Source organism: Anser brachyrhynchus, assembly GCF_964034855.1.
Source record: "Anser brachyrhynchus genome assembly, chromosome: Z".
Lineage (NCBI taxonomy): Eukaryota > Metazoa > Chordata > Aves > Anseriformes > Anatidae > Anser > Anser brachyrhynchus.
The window spans coordinates 37,518,665-37,540,466 of NC_137697.1; the positions used below are offsets into that span (position 1 = coordinate 37,518,665).

The window sequence follows — 21,802 nt, forward strand, 5'->3', positions numbered from 1 at the left end:
TCTCATCTGGGGAATTTAAATGAACTCAAGTAAGTAAATTAAGTGCTGAGTTAATTAAGTTGTTAATTAGTTAATTAACTGTTATGTTTTTAAGTGATGCCATTATCAAACTGACATAAATTTCAGTTTAATTTCCTACATATAGAAAGTCTTTATGAAACTGTAAAAGCTTGGGGGCTTAATTCTTTCTGTGGAGTTTTGCACCAAATGCTAACATATTCATAATAGGGCTTTTATTATTTAGTGGTGAAGGCAGTTTTAAAAATCATTTAACTAATTGCTTTTTAAAACAAATCCTTTTTCTAACATTTTATCCTGGAATAAAACTTCAGACATGCATAAAAATGAAGTAAGATGGTGGAAATTTCATAATGAACAGATGTGTTTAGAAAAATTGCCCTCTTTTAGAATGGCATCTCTGTTGAGCGCTACAGAATATTACACTTCTACGTGTTGACAGTGTGTGGTAGTCCTGTATTTTAAGGGCTACCACTTTGTCATTATTGTTGCAGAAGACTGAAACGTCCCGAATGTGTCTTTAAGTCTGGGTGCTGTTATTCACAGACAGTTCCCCAGGTGTATGCATCTAAATTTGTTTTGTGCATGTACCTTGTGATGGTGGGTATTTGTTTCGCAAATAAGTGATGAGGAAGACTGGATCAGAAAGGAAAAAGGCCTTGGTTTGCCTTAAGCTACTCCTGTAGGAAACTGTTATTACCTGGTTGTAGTTGTGTGCCTGGTTTTCATTAACAAGGGGAAAGGTGAAGCTGAGAAACAGAGCTAGAGAAGGCTGACTTTCTCTCCTCACTTTAGAATACAGAATGAAGGACTAGTCCACAGGTGTCACTGGTCACTGTTGTAGCTAGGCCTGGGATGCTGTCGAGGCCTTGAAGGTTTCTTTTCTGTTGAAAACACACTGCAGTCAGTATTTTAGTATAAAGAACACAGATGCAACCTCTGTGTTGGAAGTCTCACTTGTTTTTTTCTCATGTGCCTCTCCACAGGGCCATTTATAAGTAGTTCAAAGGTTGTTCCTAAGTGTTGGAAATACAGTAAAGAATTTGAAGTGATGAGTGTATGTAGAAGGTTTTTAAGTCACCATCCTGCACAAATCCTCAGTCCCGCCAGTATATTCTATTCTATTTTCAATTTATTTTATATCTGGTGATTCTACATTAAGAGATTTTTTAACCCAATGTGTTGACAGGAATACATGCGTCTCCACAGCTTAGCGTTAGTGTTACACCAGTTCATCAGCTTGCCCATGTTGCACCATATGGTACTAGCTTGATCAAAAACAATAGTTACAAGAACTCTTGACTTGAGCTCCCATGTGTTTTATGTCCAAAACCAGGAAATCATACAAATTATGGCTGGGAAGACATAATAGGTTTATTGCCAAACCAATGCAGATCATTCCCTAAAGGGCATTTCCGTGTGCTTTCTGCATTCTAATTTAAATGACTTGAGCAACAGATCTCCCTGTTTTGAAGGCTGTTTCAGTTTTGTATAAATTTCACGGTCAAGAAGCTTTTCCCACTTTGCTCACAGTGATCCTACTATTCTTAAATATGCTCCATGTGTAATACTAAATAATTCTTTGAATTTTGGCATTTATGGCCTTCAAATATTTGGAGATATTTATTATGTCCTAAGCTAGGATAGTAAAATATATAAACACATAGTATCTTTTTTATGCACTTTCAGTATGCTGCTGATTAGTTGGACTACGTCTCCCCCCCCCCCCTTTTTTTATGAATTGCAATTCTGTTAACTGATTGTAATTCTGAAGCTATAAAATTGAATAAACAACCTTACATATCTGAATAGTTTCTAAAAAAATAATTTCTCTCTTTTTGTATGAAGAATCTTCTGCCGGTATGATCAAAACACCATATTAGGTTCTGTTTCATTACATTAAATCCCACTTACTGCATTTGATGTTGGGTTGAGAACAGATTTAGAAGAGGCTAGCTTGTCATTACTGCTAACATGTTTTGTTTTTGTTTTTGTTTATGTGTTTGTTTTTTTGTGTTTTTTTTTTTTTTTGTGGAAATGCAGCAATTTTTGTTGAAGGCTGTGCTTAAAAATAAACATTAAATAAATCTAAAAATGCTTTAAAATATTTTGTGATAAGAGTAGCCTGACCAATTAAAGAAAAATGCCTTCGATGATCCAGTATTTTTTATGAAGAAGATAAGATTTATCTTGCCTCTTCAAAAATTCGTGGCTATTTTGAGTGATGGTTCTTTCTGGGACAGCTGATAGTCTTGATGCATAAACTAGAGGAAGTAGAGATCGGATAACACTCATTCTTCCTGTGGATTCACTCCAGACAACAACGCATAATACAACTGTTGTGACTGCGGTCCTGTTTTCAAGTTTGGCAGTAGGTTGACTGGTAAACTCTTGATTCTTTGTTCAGAAAAGTTATACGTACATACATGTATAGATAGGTGTACATGCACATATTTGCATGTATTTATATGTGATACCTATTATTTGTAGGCAAGTGCACATGGTTCTTCTATATTCACAGAAAGCAAAAGGTATTTGATGCTGTGTTCTATTTGGGACAGCATTTTTAAGAGTTTTTTTATTAATGTAAAAAATTGAACATGCTGCTTTTCTTCACAAGAAAGGTAAAAATGCAGCAAATTGTTAACTTTCTGGAATCTTGAGAGTACTTCTAGTTTTGAAAAATTGCAAACTGTGGCACATGCATTATTATTAGTATGAAAACTATCCAGCTGTTATGCATGTGTGTTTGTACTGGAAGCTATTGGGAAAAGCCAAATTGCGAAAAGAAAGTTTCAGCTACTGTCACTGCAGTCGTTCTCACTGTGGTTGTTTCTGCTGCACAGGTTCAGAGAAGTAGCTCCTTGAAACTGGTGGGTCAGTTCACAGCCAGGTGGTGCCATTGCTGGTTGAAAATGAGTAATGTGGAATTAATCTGAAATCAAATGTCAATATGATTATTAACTTTATATAAGCACTGTAATAACCTTGGTCAGATGTGTTATGTAGGTATTGTGTAGTAAGCAGTCTTTTATTCTCAAAAGAACGTTGTTCTCTAACCAAGTAGGCTGGGGAATTCCTGAGACCACAATAAATAGGTTGTCCTTTTTTTGACATTCTCTGGCATAAAACTGTGAGATTTCATGTTGTTAGGTGAAAAAGGAATAAGCTTTTGTGTACCAGATTAGGTATCTCTGCCATTCTAAAAAAAAAAAGGAGCTTCTGTTTAATTTTTCATCTGTAGGAATAAGTAGTTTCTTTTCATAGAAATTGTGTCTTCATTGGCAAAGATCTGAAAATGTTAGTGTTTTGAGAATTCTGAGACATAATTGATATGCTGAAAATCTGTTTTCAGTGTTTTCTATTACAGAATATGTTGTCAGTTTCTCTCAGCTAATGTAGATATACGTGATCTGATATCTTGTTTTTTAATCTGTCTTTCTCTGTGTTTCTGCAGATGAAAAAGTAGTATATTGTGTCCAGACCATATGTTTCTCTAGATATTGCAGTGTAACATTAGGAAAATTCAACTTAATATGTGACAAAAAAGATTATATTAAGACTAGAAATCTGTTTCCTTTCCTATAGCTGGGCCCAGCTCAGGTGCAGCTTTAGTCTCAGAAATATTCACTGGGCAGGCAATCAATTTTTCTGGCATTAACTTCTTGCATTCCCACACTGTCTGCTGCTGATACTACAGGACAGACAATGTTAAGTACTGTCAAGAACAGAACGAAAAGGAAGGACAGAAAGACAAAAGGAACTTATAATTTCTGTACTTTTGAGCAGTCAACATGCTGCTTATCTTTGAGTTCATACAGATTTTTAGGTGTTGTACAACCATCAATTAATGGGAGTAATGACTGAATTTTATTTCAGGTGAATATAGTGCTTCAGTACTCTGAGTGTCTGGCAATTTTATGACCTGACAGAAATCCATTCTCCAGCTTTCTTAAAGAATAATATAATTCTTTGTAAATTATAAATTGCTGCTTAAAGAACATTATAATTGTTTCTGTACTGTGTATCTTTTCCCCTAAAAGCTGCCATTTCAGAATCATAAATTAGCCTGCCATGAATACCCGTAGGCTCTCTGTCAACTTATTTGGACAGCCAGATAAGTAGGTGAAAAAAATGACAGGAAAAAGATGAGTACCTGCTGCTGGATGTACAAATTAGTGACTGTTTAAAACCGACTTCAGAAAATTCTCTTCAAGCAACATACAGGGTTTCCTTAGAAACAAATCTGATATAGAACAGGATGTGATCTGAGCTAAGCTTTCTAGAGTAGTACACATGAGTCTCTTTTTTTATTTGTTGATATAAAATAAATCAGCATGTGTAAATCTCTGCTGATTTTTGACAATGCTTTACTGCACTTCTGTGGGGTAGCATGCAGCAAAATTGCATGCTGTAAATGTAACTTCTAGAGATGTAACAGGCTTGGGTGACTGTTTTCCAAGGTAAACCACTGCAGATATACACACATTGGTGTAGGAGACTAAGGGCTGGGGGGGGAGGGGGGGGGAAGGGGAGGGCAGTGGAGAGTATTAAATTTGTAGAATGGCAACGTATATATAAAGTTAAAAAAATAAATGCCAAAACAATTTCAAAAAGTAATAACATTGTCCTTTTAAAAATCAAAGTGTTAAGCATCCAAAACATTGAGAATAAGAGAAAACGTTCATCTTGTTTTTATGTATTTGTTTAAAGTGAGACATTTGGAGCCATGTTGTGTATGTGTATCAGAAAAGATAAGTAGTAGAGCAGATAGAAGTGCAGCTTTTAAAGAACATTTGGTTTTATATGTGTAATTTCACATCTCCTAACAGCTCTGAGAGAAAATTCACACACACACAAAAAGTTGTTGTTATTATTTTTATTGTTGTTATTGTTGTTGTTTTGTTGTTGTTGTTACTGGTGTTGGTATTATTTTATCTATTTATTCATCTGTTTTTCAAAGGCTTCAGTCCACATCACACCTACTTCTTTCTTTTGCTACGGTGCAGCTCTGTAACCAAGCAGTAGAGGGCATTCCTTCTTCAGGAGATGGCACTAGTTCCTTCAAAAGACTAGTGTTTTATTTAGCAGGTTAGTGTCGTCGGGTCCTTTTTGTTTTAGAAGTAGCCCGTTCCCATGTAGATGATGGAGACAGGATAAAAGGATAAAGTCTTTACTGAAATTTGCAATATGCTCCTTACGGTTGAGTAAACAGTTGCTAAAATGGTAAATATTTTAATTATTTCATGGAGTATTTTTGAATCCATGAGTTATCCAAGAACACTTGTTACTTAAATTCACTCAGCAATATTTTTCATAAGTTTAATTCTTTTCATGAAGTATTGGATATAGATCTAAAACTGAGTTGTTTCAGTTGGGTATGATTAGTCAATAACTATAACCAAAGCATTTTTAATAGTACTTACAGCAAAGTGCTCATGTTGACAGCAGCACCTGCCTCATAGTATGCGAGCATGTTCAGATGGAATTGTTGGGGCCTGTATTAAAGTTCCAGCAGGTACATCTGTATTTTTACAGTCTTGTCATTGCCTTAATCCAGCCCTGTCATTAAATCAAATTAAATTTAGTGTGGTGCATGTCTTCTTCCTCTCCAATTTGGAAAATGCATTCTCCTATAGGGAAAATGAGTACTGGGGGCTGATTTATAACTCACTAGCGCTAATACCCAGTTCCCTAGCTCCTTTCCAATATTAGGAGATTCCCCCCTTTGTTCTGCTGTCCCCTGGAGACTGTGCAGTCAGATCCCCACCTTGATGAACCGTAGGGCTGCACCTCCTGAGAGAAAGGCTGATTGGCAGTGGCTGTGGATGGCCTTTCTGGCTCTGCTGAGTGCTGCTCTCACTGAATAGCTGACTACACGCTGGCTACTTTGGGAGTTTTTAGTGTTCCTTTGTTACAAGAAAATTGAGAGAGATTATTTTTATTTTTTATTTTTCCTTTTAAAATTGAGTTGACAAAATGGCTTCTGAATGTGGGCATTTGGTGTAGGCAAATCTGTTACAGGCATAGGTATAGGCAGATCTGTTATATTCCATATTTCATTTAAGAAGACATCTGTTGTAGCAAGTTTAGCACCATCTGTGTTGCTGGATTGTGCAAAATTGCAGGTGAGACATGGAATAATACAGACAAAAAAAATCTTCCTATGTATGTGCTTAGTATCATGAAACAATATTTGCTGTCAGAAATTATAATATTTACACTTCAAAACTGAGGCTGCATACTGCAATTTATTTGTAATATTGCATCTGAACATGTGAAAATAAAACTCCTTCCAATGACATTGGCCTATTGATTCACACCTGCTATTTTATAATCAACATCAACAGTGGCCATCAACAGTGCATGGCCTCACCATATATTAAAAAGAAACGCTAGGGATGAGTTATATTTGAGAAATGTAGGAGAAAGCCTGAAGAGACAAACAACAGAACAGGATCTGATAAACTGTTCCTCGGTTTGATAATTTCATTTGATGTTTGTTGAGTTATTGTTTTAATTTTACACCAATTTCTGTTTGGAAACAAACCAATGGTTACAATTTTGTGTAATAATCTTATTACAGTCTTCTGAGAATGACATTTTCCGGCTGCATTTCAGGAATTTTCTCCAACTGTGGTAAAAGGAATTTTATTGTTGGTATCTGTTTGCCTCCTCCCTCCTCCCCGCCCTTCCACCCTCCCTCCCCTGGAGCCATTAAACATTAATAAGTACAAAATAGCAATCAGTTATGAATGAGAGAAAAAGCTTTCATTCACTGGAAAAGGGAGAGCCCAACAGGTGGTGTCTCTGCAGCTGGCTATTACAAACCTTTGGAACAGTTACTGAAGATAATGCCTGCTGCAAAACTCCTTTCTGTGTCACCGACCAACTGATTCACATAACATTTCCTGGCTACTTTCATATTAAATAAAAAAGTTTTGCTTGTGTAACCTTGACGCATTCAGTAATCTGACTGTGCAGAACAACACTTCCTATCTCTGAGGATGGCTGTGGGCAGAAGTGAATTTGGGCACATTCAGACTACAATTATGTGTGAAAGAACAAAATAATACTGGAAGGGATATATCATGACTATCTGCAACTGAGGAATTGTAAAGATGGTTTTGGGGATAGAAACTTTGTTATCTGCTACTTTGCAGGAATGGGTTTGCAAAGAGAATATCAAAGAATTGCCACCTCACCGTTAGAGTACAGTAGTGGGAATGAAGGTTATTCCCAGCTGAAAACTGGCGTTTGTGGAGAAGGCTCATTGGTTTTGAGGTGGAAAAGCACTTTATGGACACCTGTGGTAAGCCAATCTAATGTTTACTGCTTCCCCTCTGTTCCTAGCCACATGCTTCTTTACCATTTCCCTGTGCTGCCTTTGAGGGTGTTGAGCTCTGTGCTGAGCGTGATCCAACCCAGCAAATGCTAAGGTATTAGTCCTTAGCAAACAAAACAAAACAGAAACACCTTTTTGTTTGTTTTTAATGAGGAGGGGTAATTATGATTAGAGTTGGTTCAATGAAGAGTGCAATAAGCAGTTCTGGTGCAAAGGAAGGCGATGGGAGTGCAGAGCAAGTATTGGTGAGATGAGAGAGAGCAGGACCTCTGCGTAAAGTGAAGAGCTAGCAGATGGGTCATCTGTCACAGGCAACTTTCCCTCTCTGACTCACCGTCTAGAGTACAGGTTGTTAGGCTCCTTGTGTCTTCTGTACCAGATAACAAAGTGGGAAAAGCTGAAGGAGCATGGAAAGGTTGTTAGACCAGCTACTGCATTTGATGAGCTACAGGTGAATTAGATGAAGGAATGCAAATATTTATGGATCTTGGCAAGTTCTGGTGCCCTGTTGCTCAGCACTGGAAGTTTTGTACTTGAATGAAAACAATTTGCAGACAGCTTTCCCAGTGGAAGGACTCCCATAGGTCCCTATGATATTAAGTAATAAATCAGTGGGATTTTTAAGTACTTGTACTTTTGGATTTGTGCACAGAAGGGAGAATTTAATTTGAAGATAGGTCCGTGAAAGCTAGTGGATTGCAGTTGTTAAGCTCAAAAGCCAGAAAAGACGTCTGGGATGAGGAGGTAATTTAATGCAAGTGTCTTAGGTTCTGCGTGTTCTGCTTCAAACACTGATCTGTCTTCAGTCTCAATTGCAACATACTGTTTTTTCCTTTGAAGTAGGAAGATTGAAATCTTAACTGTGCATTTGGTTGCTTCACCAGTAAGCTTAGCACTTTGTAGAATCAAACCTTTAGATGGAAAATATTTAACAGAATTAACAATGAAATGGAAAATTCTCTGAATAAAATACTCCCAAGTCTGCTGTTAATGGTTTATCTTGTTGATAAGTAATGTTCTTTTTATGACAGCAGTTCTCAGCAGAAATGGAAAAGAATAGAAATCAGATTGCATACACCACAAAATACATAGAGTGGTTGTCTTTGGACTCAAAAGGTAGTAGGATCTTGAACTTGAAAAAAAAATGTGCTAATGCTGAAATAATGTTAACTCTCATGAATGTTAACCCACAAGAAAATCTCTGTTGTTGTCATGAGAAGTAGTGCATTCTCCATTGTATATATATATATATATTTATATTTTTTTAAAGGAAAAAATGACGCTGGCAAGCTTAGAACATTTGGTTTAAATATTAAACATCAAAGTGCACCATGAATTTTTAATAAGTCAATTAACAAAGAAATATCTCCATTTGTTTCTGTGCAAATGTGAGGGTAGTGCAAGGAGTTCAGCAGGCAGAATGTCAGTTGCAGTGAAAAAGGACAGCATTGTAAAGCAAATCTGTAGCTCTTATAAACATTATTAAATCCAAATAATACTTTGAAGAAAGGAAAGGCCTGGACTTTTTAAAACATCATAATTTTAGGAAATGCTTGGAAGATACAAGCTTTAAGGTTTTAAAGGTTCAGTAAAGGAAATTAGTGCCCCAACTTACATGTAACAACTTAAAAAAAAAATTGAAACAGTCTTATTTCTCTTATTTCTGGGCAGAACCTACCTCGCTGAGTTGCAGGACAGTGTATGAACGTGACATTCCAGGAATCAGTGGTTTCAGACTTGCAGTACTGTGGCAGGTGAAGGCAATCCAAAGGCTTTAAAATGTAAGAACACATCTCTTTCTCTTGTGAACATAGAACATGTAAAGAAAAATAATAAATTCTTGTTTATCCCTTTCTCCCTTCCTTCCCTCCTTCTCTCCTTCCTCCCTAAGTTGTGAAATTCAAGAGGTAGGAATGCATTCCATCCATAGAATCATTATTTGTGTCAGCAGTACATGTTGTCACAGCTTCCACTGAAGCCCCTGCTGCTATTCAGCATCTGAGATGAAATGTGGGACTAATGCAGCTTAGGTTTCCCCATTCTTTCTGTTGATGGTTTTCTGCTACAGAGGCAAGAAAGACTTATCCCATCACTAAATTCCAGCTCAAAATGAACTGTTACATTCGTTGGTTTTTAGTGTACTGGGAACATGAGACTACATTATTCCTACTGTCAAAACATGTTTGTGGTGGTTTATAACAATTTTTCTTCCCAACTAGGCATCTTCTAGTCTTAGCTTTGAACCCTTTTGTTCCCACTTTGTCTCAAGTACATATGTATACTCTCCACCTGTCCCAATGCCCTCTGAAAGCATCCCTTAAAATAAAAAGAACAATATGCCTTTTAGACTTAACTTTTTGGAGGCAATGGGACATTAACAACATTAATCAGCATAGCAGAATAATGCTAGAGCGTTTCCCTTCGTGAACACCCTGCATGAAATAGCCCTGAGAACAAGCTGTTCCATTTTGCTATTAGAGCACTGCTTTTTCTGGCACTTAATACCTCACTGTACTTCATTGTTATTTTACAAGACAATCTAAAATTGCCATGGTTCTGCTATATTAAAGCCATAAACTTAAGTGGAGGGCTTTGTGCTGTTGTTTTCTCCCCAAAGCAGTCGGTCTCTGACTTATTTCTCTCTGCACTCCTATCAGTCTGCTATTCATTATTTATGTAGCACTTCCATTTACACGGGAAGTCTACAGTGTTTACAATAAGATCTCAACAGATGCAGAGACAAGATCTTTTAAGTTTTAATGTTTTAATTCAAGTTAGCTTAAAACAAACAAGAATTGCTACTGTGGCCTCCTGTTGTAAACCTGTGTAAAGTCTGCAGAACCTAACTAGATGATTTTTGTGTGTTTATGTGTGTGTGTGTGTGGTGCCTATGGGAAGAAAGGGCTTTCCATTTCTTGTTCCTTCCTTTCAGATCCTGCTATTGAAATACAAATGAAACTAAGCACCTGGCTAAGATGTTCTAGAAAAATAACCGTGGTTTAAATGGCTGATCATTTCCTGTTACGTTGATAGTTATGGCTGGAGGAGATTCTGGCAGAAATCAGCGCCATACCTCCTGTTAGTGTCCAATTGTAAATCATAGCTGAAACTACAACATTACTAGTATAACCAATGAAACACAGAACTGGAATGCAAAGAAAGGCATTCTATGATCAGGTAAATACTCTTAATGTAGCTTTCTATCCATCTAAAAGTATCCATGAGCTGGCTCCTCTTTTCTCAGATTTCTTCAGTTGATTTTTTTTAATACCATAGTTTTTTATTGTATTTACTTTTACTCTAGTTGTTCACAAAATAGGCTTTCTGTTACAATTTGTTTGGAGAAGTTGCTGAGAGTCAAACTCAGGAACTGATTTTGTTCTATCAGAGATTACTAGATATGCTGACATCAATAACCATGCAAGTTCTTTCTCTGAGCATTTAAGTAGTCTTCAAAGAAAATGCTAGAGTGCAGATTCTTCTGCCTGTGTGGGGAGCTCTTGATGTACATCTTTAATTAGAATTCATTCTTACAGCAGTTTGTCCCTGGTAAATCAGGTCTCCCTATATGAGAAACTCTTATTGGCCTAGCTTTTCTGGATGTCTGTCTGTGTTTTTCTTAACCTCTGGAAATCTGTCGGTACCTATTCTGTAGACCTTGTAGGTTTGTCCTGGCTTTCTGTTTGAAAAGTAGCTTTAATATCCGATTCCTCTGACTATGTCTCAGGTCTGTAAATCTCAGCTATGTATCAGCTGTAGACACATTTGATAATTTCACATGCAAGTTTTTGAAAATTTGCTGCAAGTTCAGGTACAAAGAGGTCAAAGTGAATTCATTCCAGAAGTTGAAGCTAATATGGGGGACATTTTTTTCTTCCTCCATCACAATCTTAGTCATTTAAAGCCTTGGATCAGGATTTAACTTTGATCACTTTTGTTAATTAATCCACCGGTGTTCACAGGAGAATCCCATCAAGCAGTCTGTATGTTTTAAACTGCCATGTTAGGTCTGCTGCAGTGGAAAGCAATAGAGAAACAGCATGTCCTTTAGCAGAGGAGATGAAGATTCCTTCAGGCTTGTTCTCCTAGCTCATTCCCTGAACAAATTCTTTTACTGGTATCAGTTGCTAGATAACTGAAATGAATGTGTTTGTCATCTATTTTACATGGTCTTGGGTCGTTTGTATGTATATGAGTGGCATATAGATGTATGTATGGATCATATGAACATATATATATATATATATGTGGCATTACTAGTTCTACAACTTTTTGAGATCTTGAGGACAAACACATGAATATAGTATGAATCGTTCCAAACTACCAACATCATTATTTTTCTTATATTTGAAAGAGTGGAGGAGCTCAGCCAAGTAACTTGCAAAACTCAGATAAGAAGTATTATATGATTTTATAGTAGAAATTCTAATTATTGCTGTTATTACTGTTATTACTTTATTATATTAAAAGACAAAAACAAACAAACAAACAAACAAAAACATTATATGGGTGTTCTGACATCATTTCCAGGACTGGATGTGTCTTTTTAAGTAAAAGGCAAAAGGTAACATCGTTAAACAGAATATTGGAAATCAAGGCCCTGGTTTAACTAACTTATGAGGATACGCCCAACTTAATGTGTAGTCTCTATGCTTACTCAAATGTTAGTGTATTTGTATGCTTGTGAGATCTAGGCCTTACAAAGGGTTTCAAATAGTACTGGTTCTCATGTATTAAAGTAAATGTAAAGACGGGAAACAAACTTTTCTCACAGTTCAGTACAGGGTAAAAAGGGCTAACATGTTAGACTTTTTTTTCTTTTTTCCTTTTTTTCTTTCTCTTTTTTTTTTTTTTCCCAGATTACTGCTATCTATAATACCAGTAAGAGAGACAAATTAAAATATGTTAAATTAAGATTGATGCTTGGCAGTTAAGTCAGAAATATTTCTGAATAGCTACAATTTACAGAAATAACACCTGTAAGCCAAAATATTTTTGTAGAGTATTAAAAAAAAACAGAAATAAAATATGGAATAAGACATTAGCTTTGGAGTTCTAAAGGCACTTCAAAGCCCTAGGCAATTTATTTTTAATTGGCTCTCCAAGGTAGAAAACAATACTATATAGAGACATCCCTTAACATATTGTCCTTCATCCCTACCTTGGACTTACTATCTGAAGGAGAGCTAGAGGAGAAGTAGAAATACAGTCTAGCTAAGAAAGTGGAAGATCAGTTGCCCAGCAAGCAAATAATTGCTGGGTGTCTTGAGAATTTGCTGTAAAAATCAAGTGTATTCTTTGTTCCATACTATGTCTTATTTGAAGCAAATAATGCTAATTCAGAAATAGTTCTTGGAAATCAAAAATACTTGCTGATATTGTTGCAAATAAGAAAAGTTTCAGAGAAGGTCTGCCCTTCACAAAATTATTAACATGACTAATAGTTGACTATATTTCAGATTACAAACAGTTACTTTCCTATAAGAAGTTTCTGTACTGTAAGCAATCAGGAGGCATGAAGGTGAGTCTATAGATGTTCAACTCCCCGAAAGCCATGTTCTAAGAATTATGTTACAGTGATTCTGCTTACAGAAGCTTTGGGCCGTAAAACAAAATCCCATTTTTCTGCCTGTAATAACACAGTTTAAATATCTGTGCTCCACATTGTTCCCGTACATTCTGGAGAGACAGAGTCTTTTTAAGAACCATAGCAACTATACCAATGTACAACTAGATGAGCTAAGTTATGCTATGTACTGCCAAAAGAAAGGATTCGAAAGGGAAGCCTACAAGTTGCTTACAGAGAGAGAATCACAATACAAATAAAGGAGGCACATTTTAGTACCAAATAGTGTCATGCGAATATAAACCTACAAATATGAGATGGTAGAACACTGCTAACAGGTAAAATTGTATGAGTAACCGTAAATTTGGGGACACCATGAAAAAGATACCATATGAACTAGAAAGCCATTTTGAAGTATATTTATATACTTATATATATATACTTATATATTATTATACTTATATACTTAAGTACCCAATAGAAAGTTTTAGTTTAGTTCCAAATGCAAGAAGAGTGGCTATCATGAAGCACTGTGAAGCATGTGATCTCAGTTGAAAATGAGTGTTCAGTTATTCCCTTTCTCATAGCTCTATAGAATGCAATACTGGTGGATAAGATCATTTTTAAGGTTGAAGATGAAGTGAAGACAAGTAAGGAGGAAATCTTGACCCAGCTGATTGTGACGGGTAACCTTGTTGACTTTAGCAGACACAGTCCTTCATTTTTATTAAAAAAATAGAATAAAGAAATCAGCACTGAGGAAGCACTGCTATTCAGGCACAGTGAGCTAATTCACCTTCAGGCGGTACAGCATAATTATTTTCTGTTCAGGACAAAAGAAATATAATACTGAAAATCAGTTTTCCTCTTAAAAGCAAAAAATAAATAAATAAATAAAAGAAAGGATATCCATGCAGAAATGAACTATCAGATTCAAGAAGTCATGATAAGAGTATATGTATTCATTCTGTATATAATACTTATTCCAAAGATTTCCTAGTCCTAACATTCTCATTCATTGATTAGTCCATTTTTCCCATGCATCTCAATCTGAGTGGTTATTGTTTTACAACAGTGCAATTTACCAAGAAGATTCTGTTTAGACTCAGTGTTATGTTTTTGTTTTTGTTTTCTCTACTTATGACAAGTATTCCCTTTTTAATGCACTTTACTTGTTTTTTATAGTTTTCTCCAGGTTGTAAAGCTTTCTCACAAAACATTCCTGCTAAAGTGAATGGAGCTGCTCCCTAAGTAAGCAGACTAAAATCAGCATTCAGAAATGCCTATTCAGACATATATTTAACAGTCCTGCATACTAAAATTGTGATTATATTGTGACTATCTTGTGATTATGAAGTTATAATCTGTTTATATAAAGTTAGCAGATGAGAATTGCACAATTCTACTCTGTTCTTACTCTGTAGTTTTGTTACACATAATGGGAGTGATAAACTGGGATGCTGAAAGTAAAGAGGATGCCAAGTACTGTTTTACTCCTTCATAAAATCCTGGAATACAAGAGTGCTCATCTTATTCCATTTCCTTTCTTCCTTTAAAAATGTTTCCTCCAAAGTAGGAGGGCAGTCTTATCCCATCACAGATGTATACTGACTTTGTAAGTAAATTTTAGTCCTTTTTCTTATATGTCTGAAATAATATGCTGATAGCAACGTGTCTGAGTTTTCATTGCTTAGAAGGGGAGATGAAACATCATAAGAGCATCCTGGAGTCTCTACCTCTCTCCTGTAGCAAATGAACACCCAAACACAAAGATTATCCAGCAGTCACTTAGGAACGGAATGAATCCAGAGGAAAAGATGTGAGCAGGAGAGAACATATAGAAGCACACAGTAATGTTGCTAACAAAGCAAAATTCTGTCCATGGGAAAATAGCATTAACCACAACTCCACTCATAGCTACAAATTCCTCTTAGACACGTTGTCTAGATAATATTTTATATATTTTAAACTTTTTGTGATATTTAAAATGTTGACCTTCTCAAGCAAGCAATACTTTAGTTTATATATCAGGATATTAATGATCTCTTTCAACTATGTCTTTTGCTTTGGAATTCTTGTGGAAAAAAGAATTAGAATTTTAGAAGTAGAATTAGAATTGTGTTTTCTAAAAAGAAAAAGAGCATATAACCCATATTAGGTTTTAGTTGCTGAAAATGATCATTCTTAGTTTTAGAATAGTGGGCTTCATCTACAGCGGGCAGAATGATATCCTCTTGTCTTAGCATCTCTGCTTTACAATTTTCAAAAGTGACAGTATTGGCTTAATAAATCATAGAATAGATTGTGTTGGAAGGGACCTTAAAGATCATTTAGTTCCAACCCCGTGCCATGGGCAGGGTTGCCACACACTAGATCAGGTTGCCCAGGGCCCCATCCGAACTGGTCCTGAACAGGGATGAGGCATTTCTGGGCAACTTGTTCCAGTGCCTCACCACCCTCTGAGTGAAGAATGTCCATCTAACCTCTAATCCAAATCTCCCCTCTTTTAGTTTAAAACCATTCCCCCTTGTTCTGTCATTATCTGACTGAGCAAAACGTTTCTTGTCCATAACACAACGTCATGCATCCAAAATCCAAGTGTTTGCCTTCCAGTGCAAAGGTTCACATTTATTCTCTTATTTCCCTTTGAGATTAGGGATATTCTTGGTTGAAAAAAAAAGTCATTTCCAGAGCTGCACGGGGAAGCTTCTACAACAGCTGCCTGCACTGTATTTGTACTGTGGGTAAGTATGGGAGTTTGAACAAATATTGTAATTAGGAACATAATAGCACATTTTGATTGCTTTAATAAATAACACCAACATGAATCTTTTCTTACTGGTGACACTAATGATCATTAATGGCCAAGGCTGTTATCTTTACAGTATGAATTCTTAGCTGAAAAGTGCAAGTTTTTGAATACAAGACATGCCATTATTGAAACAGAAAATAAATGCCAAACTTTCGGCATTTATCTCATTAGTTTATTATCATAAACTATGAAATATAAACAGAAATAACAGGAATGGCTCTAAACCTTTTGTTTGCTCTGTTTTTTTTCAAGCAAAAATAATAGGAAGCCACATGCTTCCACACAGGTGGATTTCTTACAACAACATTTACTAATTACATGCAGACCTGCTACCTTGGTGCTCCAGGTATCTCAGATTTCTAAAGCACACAGAGCAAGTACCAGAAGAGGTTTCTCACCTTCCAGAAGGTATGGTATCCAGTGCTGGTACTACAGGCTTGGTAGTGCAAGAAATACAGACAGCTTTGCAGGGGACTTGTATTAAATGCTGTCTTTAGCTATCTCAGTTATATAAAGGGCCATGTGTTCCTTTGGGCTGGGCTTTGAAAGCTATAATGATGGTAGGAAATACTTTCCCCTGCATTGTGTGCTACTTTTTGAAGCACCTGCAGGCCTTAACAACAGATTTGGAGGAACAATGTCTATTTTAGATAATTTTCCTTTGGAAATGGTCACTTGCATGCCTGTTACTGTTTTCCAGCAGGAACTTTTGAAAGTATTGAATCAATTTCAACCATATTTGAAATAATTTTTCCATAGATTTAACTTGTGGAGAATAACTGATTAAAGGCTGAAGGTGCATTTATCTCAATTAAATCCATCCAGAAGGCCCTGTGCAGATCATATCAGCCACCAAAAGACTTCCAGTTTAGATACCAAAATACTGTCCAAAGGCAATAAAGTTGTTATTGTAAGACACTTTGTTGGTCTGCTGTTCTGTGCTGTTCATGGAGCTACTTGCTTTTCTGTGGTATTCCTCCCCTTGACTTGAAAAGGACGTTTGAAACACTAAAATGCATTGTTGTCATTAAATATGCAGCATTCTACAAATGAAGTCTTATGGATTCTCTTTGGATAATGCTTTACAGATACTTTATAAAAGCATGTGGAATGATGTGTGTTCTGGCTTCTTTTCATCGGCAAAATCATCCAGCTGTGGACTATTGGAATCACACTTGAACCGTCTGGTAAGAATTGGGACATAGAGCACGCTGGTGTTAGTCTGTGTCATCGGCTGTGCTCTGTTTCCCAATTGGTATGAATAATGAATGGTTTCTTGTAGAACCTGTGTTTGGAAACTTTCTTGCACCTTTGCCAGAACATATTGCTCTCTCTTATCTCATCATGTATGGACATTCATAGACTCGTGAAGCAACATCACCATCTCCAGTTTTCTGCTATCTTTTGTCAGGTTATCAGTTCATCAGTAAGACAGCTACAATCAATTTGTATGGAGACGTTCAGCTCTAGTGTATAAAACACTTCTGTCAGCTTACAGGAATAAAGTATATTTGCAATTATGTGTTGTATGCTCCATTATCAGTCATAATTTCAAATGCTTGCTGGAACACATGAATAAATCTTTCCACTGGTGCATTTGTTGTAGGGGTGGAGAGTGATGGAGCATATCTGACACCATTTCTCTTTGTAAACAATTGAAACTCTTCAGATATTGACTGAAATCCATGTTGACTTGAAAATTGTTCAGGATCTCCATTCTTCTGTAACTGTAGTCACAATTTCAATGTCTACACTGAATTAGTCATATAGAATACTTCAACTAATTTAGAATGGGCTTCTGTGGATTCAAAGTCATCTGTGGCACTTCAGAAGATGATGACCATGCTTTTTGAATGATCTGCATATTTTCTGTGTGTGCTTTGTTATTTCTTTCGTTTGTTTGTTTGTTTGTTTTTTCATGTAACAGTCATAGGTATTGTGATGAAAATAGTATTTAGGTGTTGCCAATATCTTCTGTTTAACTTTCTGTTTATATGATAATATTGAAAATTACTGAGATTTTTTGCAAAACTTGCTGTTTATATGATGATGTTCAGTACCAGTTTTAGGGCTAAATTAAACTTAGTATGAGTGTCTTACTTTGCATGCTACACGGTAGTTATTCCTCTAAACTCTTCCAAGCTGACAATATTTCAATTTTACTTAATTTAGTAACAGAGAAACAGTTCGTGGCTGAGTGAAATGAGAAAACTTGGCTACACACTACTATTAGGAAGGCCTATTTATATTTAGGAAGGCCTTTTTATAATAGGATTGGAGGTTATTCTACTAATAAAGTAGTTTCTAGCTTAAGGACTTTTACCTGATACATTACTGACAGTTGTATACTTTGATCAGCTTACAAAGTGACAAGTACTTCTATTACACTTTGGATTTCAAACAGTAACCAGAATAATATTTAGTGAAATAAGCTTCAGAATTAGATTTATTGCCACAGAGCCCAAGTTCTGCTACCTTTGTGTTCTCTAATTTGAAATTTGGGGAACATTTTTAATTTTTTTTTTCTGTATTCAAACTAACATTTGCAAGAATGTTCATTTCTGTACTTTTGCTGAGCAAGTCAAAAGTCAGTAATACTGAATCTGCTATATATGATTGATTAACAATAGTCTATAAAGCAGCAGATATTTTAGCCCCTGTTTACACTGTTTTTCTTATAGTTAACTTGGAAATACTTTGTGCTCACTACAGCATAGAATCTGATTGTCAAAGGCCATGAAACCTGACTTTAAGTAAATGCTGCTGAGAAGATCTCCCTCTAAGGACTTTGACCCCTGTGCAGAGAAGCAAAGAGTATTAATTATTTAAGTCAAGTGGTTTAAGACCTTTTGCCCTATGTTGACAGAGATTACAGAATTGGAAATGTACTTTCTGCCCAGTTTAAAGAGAACCAATGAATGACATGTAAAGGGGAATAAATTTCCTTCTATAAACTTCCAGGTGAGGAGTAGATAGACAGGAGGTTTTGATAACTGCCTTAACCCACAAAGCTGAGCACATCTATCAGAATTACTTCTTTTAACTTCCTTAACTTGTATTATTAATTTAATGCAAGTAGTCTGTATTCAGACTGTACAAGTCAAGCGAAACATTTTGGCTCTAAATAGGTTGATCAGGTAAGCAGTTAGAGTTTTAATCACACGTATCATATAAGTTGCCTAAGAGGCAGCCCCATAGCAGGTTGACTATATAATAACCTGTCTTAGTATTCACTTGGACTGAAATTTGGTGAACAACCTGGCAACTCAGTTTCCATGGACCTGCTAATGGGAGATGATACTGGCTTCTGGCTTCTCACAGTATTTCATGTGTTTTGGTACAAGCTGGAGTTTGGGAGGGGACTAAACCTGCAGTGCTATTGTCTGGGCCTGTCAGCATGTACTTTCCCACAATGCAAGCCATTCAATAAGGCCTTTCTTGGGATACTTCCAAGTACTCTTGGTATTGATTCAGTGGTGCTTTTTTTTTTTTCTTTGATTTAGTAGTCTGCCTTGGCTCAAAAACATACACTCAAAATACCTTACTCTGTTTTCCATGCAGAAACAGAACAGACAATTATTGTAACACAAGAATTATGTGCTCTTCACAGCTAAGAGGAGATTAATGTACTCAGGCTTTGAAAACCTCAGCAAATATTCCTATTAGATCTTTAGGGGTCATCTCAGTCAGGCATGGCTTCTCCTTTCTCTTTCTCTGCTCCTCAGGAGAAGCAACAGTACTTTTATTTCTACCATAGCATATCTTTCATAACAGCAATAGGGACTGCTATAAAGCTTTCACCTTAAAATTTATGATTGGGAATGAAGTAATCAAATAAACAACAGTGATCCCTTGGAGAACATAATTTCTGATTAGTACTTTGTTTGCACTGGGCAAACCAACAATCCAACAGGGACACTTGAGTTCATTCACTCCATTTTCATGCCCAACTTTTCTAAAGAAAAATGAGGCACTCACAGCTTAGAAGTTTTACACGTTGTAGGACTCACGTTCTTCATGTCTGGCAGAGAAGAGTCTTTTGATATTTGCAGTGGTTTCTTTCCATGTTTCTTTACAGGTTAATCAATGTAGCTGAAACAAGTATAACAGTGAAGCATATGTGACATACGAAAGCATTGTTCCCTTAGGAAGTTAAGATGATTGATACAGAAGAAAACTGGATTGCTGGTGACTGAGTACATGCTCTAACAATAAAATCCATAGGTTAAAAAAAAAAAAAAGAAGAAAAAAAAGAAAGCACTTTCAAGGATTTAAATGGAATCATATGGACACTTTGAATATAATAAGGCTTGAGTGCCACTGTCAATGCTTGACAATCTGCTGCTTCTACAAGCAGCTTTGGTCTTTTTTTTTTTCTTTTTTTTTTTTTTAACATTGTCTGGAGAATTATTCCTTCAATAATTCCTTCCTTTTTTTCTGTGCAAGTTATTTTATAATATCCTGTTCTAACTGTGTGCTTACAATAGCTAACGGTTGTGTACCGTGCACTTTTTTTCTCTTTTAAAATGATTATGTAACATTTTAATTCTGAGGGGCAGAAACTGTTTATTCCTGTGATCATACAGCAACTCTTGTAATAGGAACCACAACCTTATTTGTCATGAAAATTATTGTTAATATGCTATTCAAATGTTTATCATAAATAGTACTTATCACAGAATCAGAGAATGGATGAGTTTGGAAGGGACCTCTGAAGATCACCTAATCCAACCCCCCGCCAAGCAGGATCACCCAGAGCATGTCACACAGGATAGCATCCAGGTGGGTTTTGAGTATCTCCAGAGAATGAGATTCCACAACCTCTCCAGGCAACCTGTGCCAGTGCTCTGTCACCCTCACAGTAAAGAAGTGCCCCCTCACATTCAGCTGGAACATCCTTTGCTTCAGTTTGTACCTGTTGCCTCTCATCCTGTCACTGGGCACAACTGAAAAGAGACTGGCTCCATCCTCTCAGTACCCTCCCCTCAGATATTTATATGCATTGCTGAGGTCTACCCTCAGCCTTCTCTTTTCCAGGCTAAACAGGCCCAGCTCTCTCAGCCTGTCCTCATATGAGAGGTACTCCATTCCTCTCATCATCTTCATAGCCCTCCTCTGGACTCGCTCCAGTAGCTCCATGTCCCTCTTCTACTGGGGAACCCGGAACTGTACACAATACCCCAGCTGTGGCCTCACCAGGTCTGAGCAGTGGGGGAGGATCACCTCCCTTGACCTGCTGGCAACACTCTTCTGAATGCAGCCCAGGATACCGCTGGCCTTCTTGGCCACAAGGGCACATTGCTGGCTCATGGTCAGCCTGCTGTCCAACAGGACCCCCAGTTCCCTCTCTGCTGAGCTGCTCTCCAGCAGGCCAGCCCCCAGCCTGTGCTGGTGCTTGGGGTTATTCCTCCCTAGGTGCAGGACCTGCCACTTGCCTTTGTTGACCTTCATGAGGTTCCTCTTGGCCCATCCCTCCAGCCTTCCCTCTGAATGGCAGCATGACCCTCTGGGGTATCAGCCACTCCTCCCAGCTTTGTGTCATCAGCAAACTTGCTGAGGGTGCACTCCGTTCCATTCTCCAGGTTGTTGACGAGTAAGTTGAGCAAGACTGGACTCAGTACTGACCCCTGGGGGACACTACTAGCTTCAGGCCTTCAACTAGACTCAGAACACTGAGTACAACCCTCTGAGTTCTGCCAGCCAGCCAATTGTCAATCCACCTCACTGTCCACTCATATAGGCCTCACTTCCTGAGCTATGAGGATGTTATGGGATACAGTGTCAAAAACCTTGCTGAAGTCAAGGTAGACCACATCCACTGCTCTCCCCTCATCTACCCAGCTAGTCATCCCATCGCAGGAGGCTATCAGATTGGTCAAACATGATTTCCCCTTGGTGAATCCATGCTGACTACTCCTGATCACTTTCTTATCCTTCACATGCATGGAGATGATTCCAGGATGAGCTGCTCCATCACCTTTCCAGGGATGGAGATGAGGCTTACTGGCCTGTAGTTGCCTGGGTCCTTCTTCTTGCCATTTTTGAAGACTGGCATGATGCT

At 37.1% G+C, this 21,802-nt stretch overlaps 2 long non-coding RNA genes across 6 annotated transcripts; one reads left to right on the forward strand and one right to left on the reverse strand.

Annotated features, from left to right (window-relative positions):
* Window positions 1–7,565: 7,565 nt before the first annotated feature.
* LOC308185583 lies at window positions 7,566–21,190 on the forward strand. Of its 5 annotated transcripts, XR_013943478.1 has the most exons (8): window positions 7,566–8,107; window positions 9,035–9,144; window positions 12,823–12,884; window positions 14,115–14,180; window positions 15,581–15,673; window positions 15,994–16,149; window positions 16,830–16,928; window positions 17,024–21,190. It is a non-coding gene; the product is annotated as an uncharacterized lncRNA (long non-coding RNA). The 5 variants fall into 5 exon arrangements; XR_013943479.1 differs by lacking the exon at window positions 12,823–12,884; XR_013943480.1 differs by lacking the exons at window positions 12,823–12,884; window positions 14,115–14,180 and adding an exon at window positions 14,354–14,544.
* LOC308185584 lies at window positions 12,838–21,315 on the reverse strand. Its single transcript, XR_013943483.1, has 3 exons — window positions 21,177–21,315; window positions 19,720–19,833; window positions 12,838–13,752 (listed from the first exon to the last, which is right to left on the reverse strand). It is a non-coding gene; the product is annotated as an uncharacterized lncRNA (long non-coding RNA).
* Window positions 21,316–21,802: the final 487 nt, after the last annotated feature.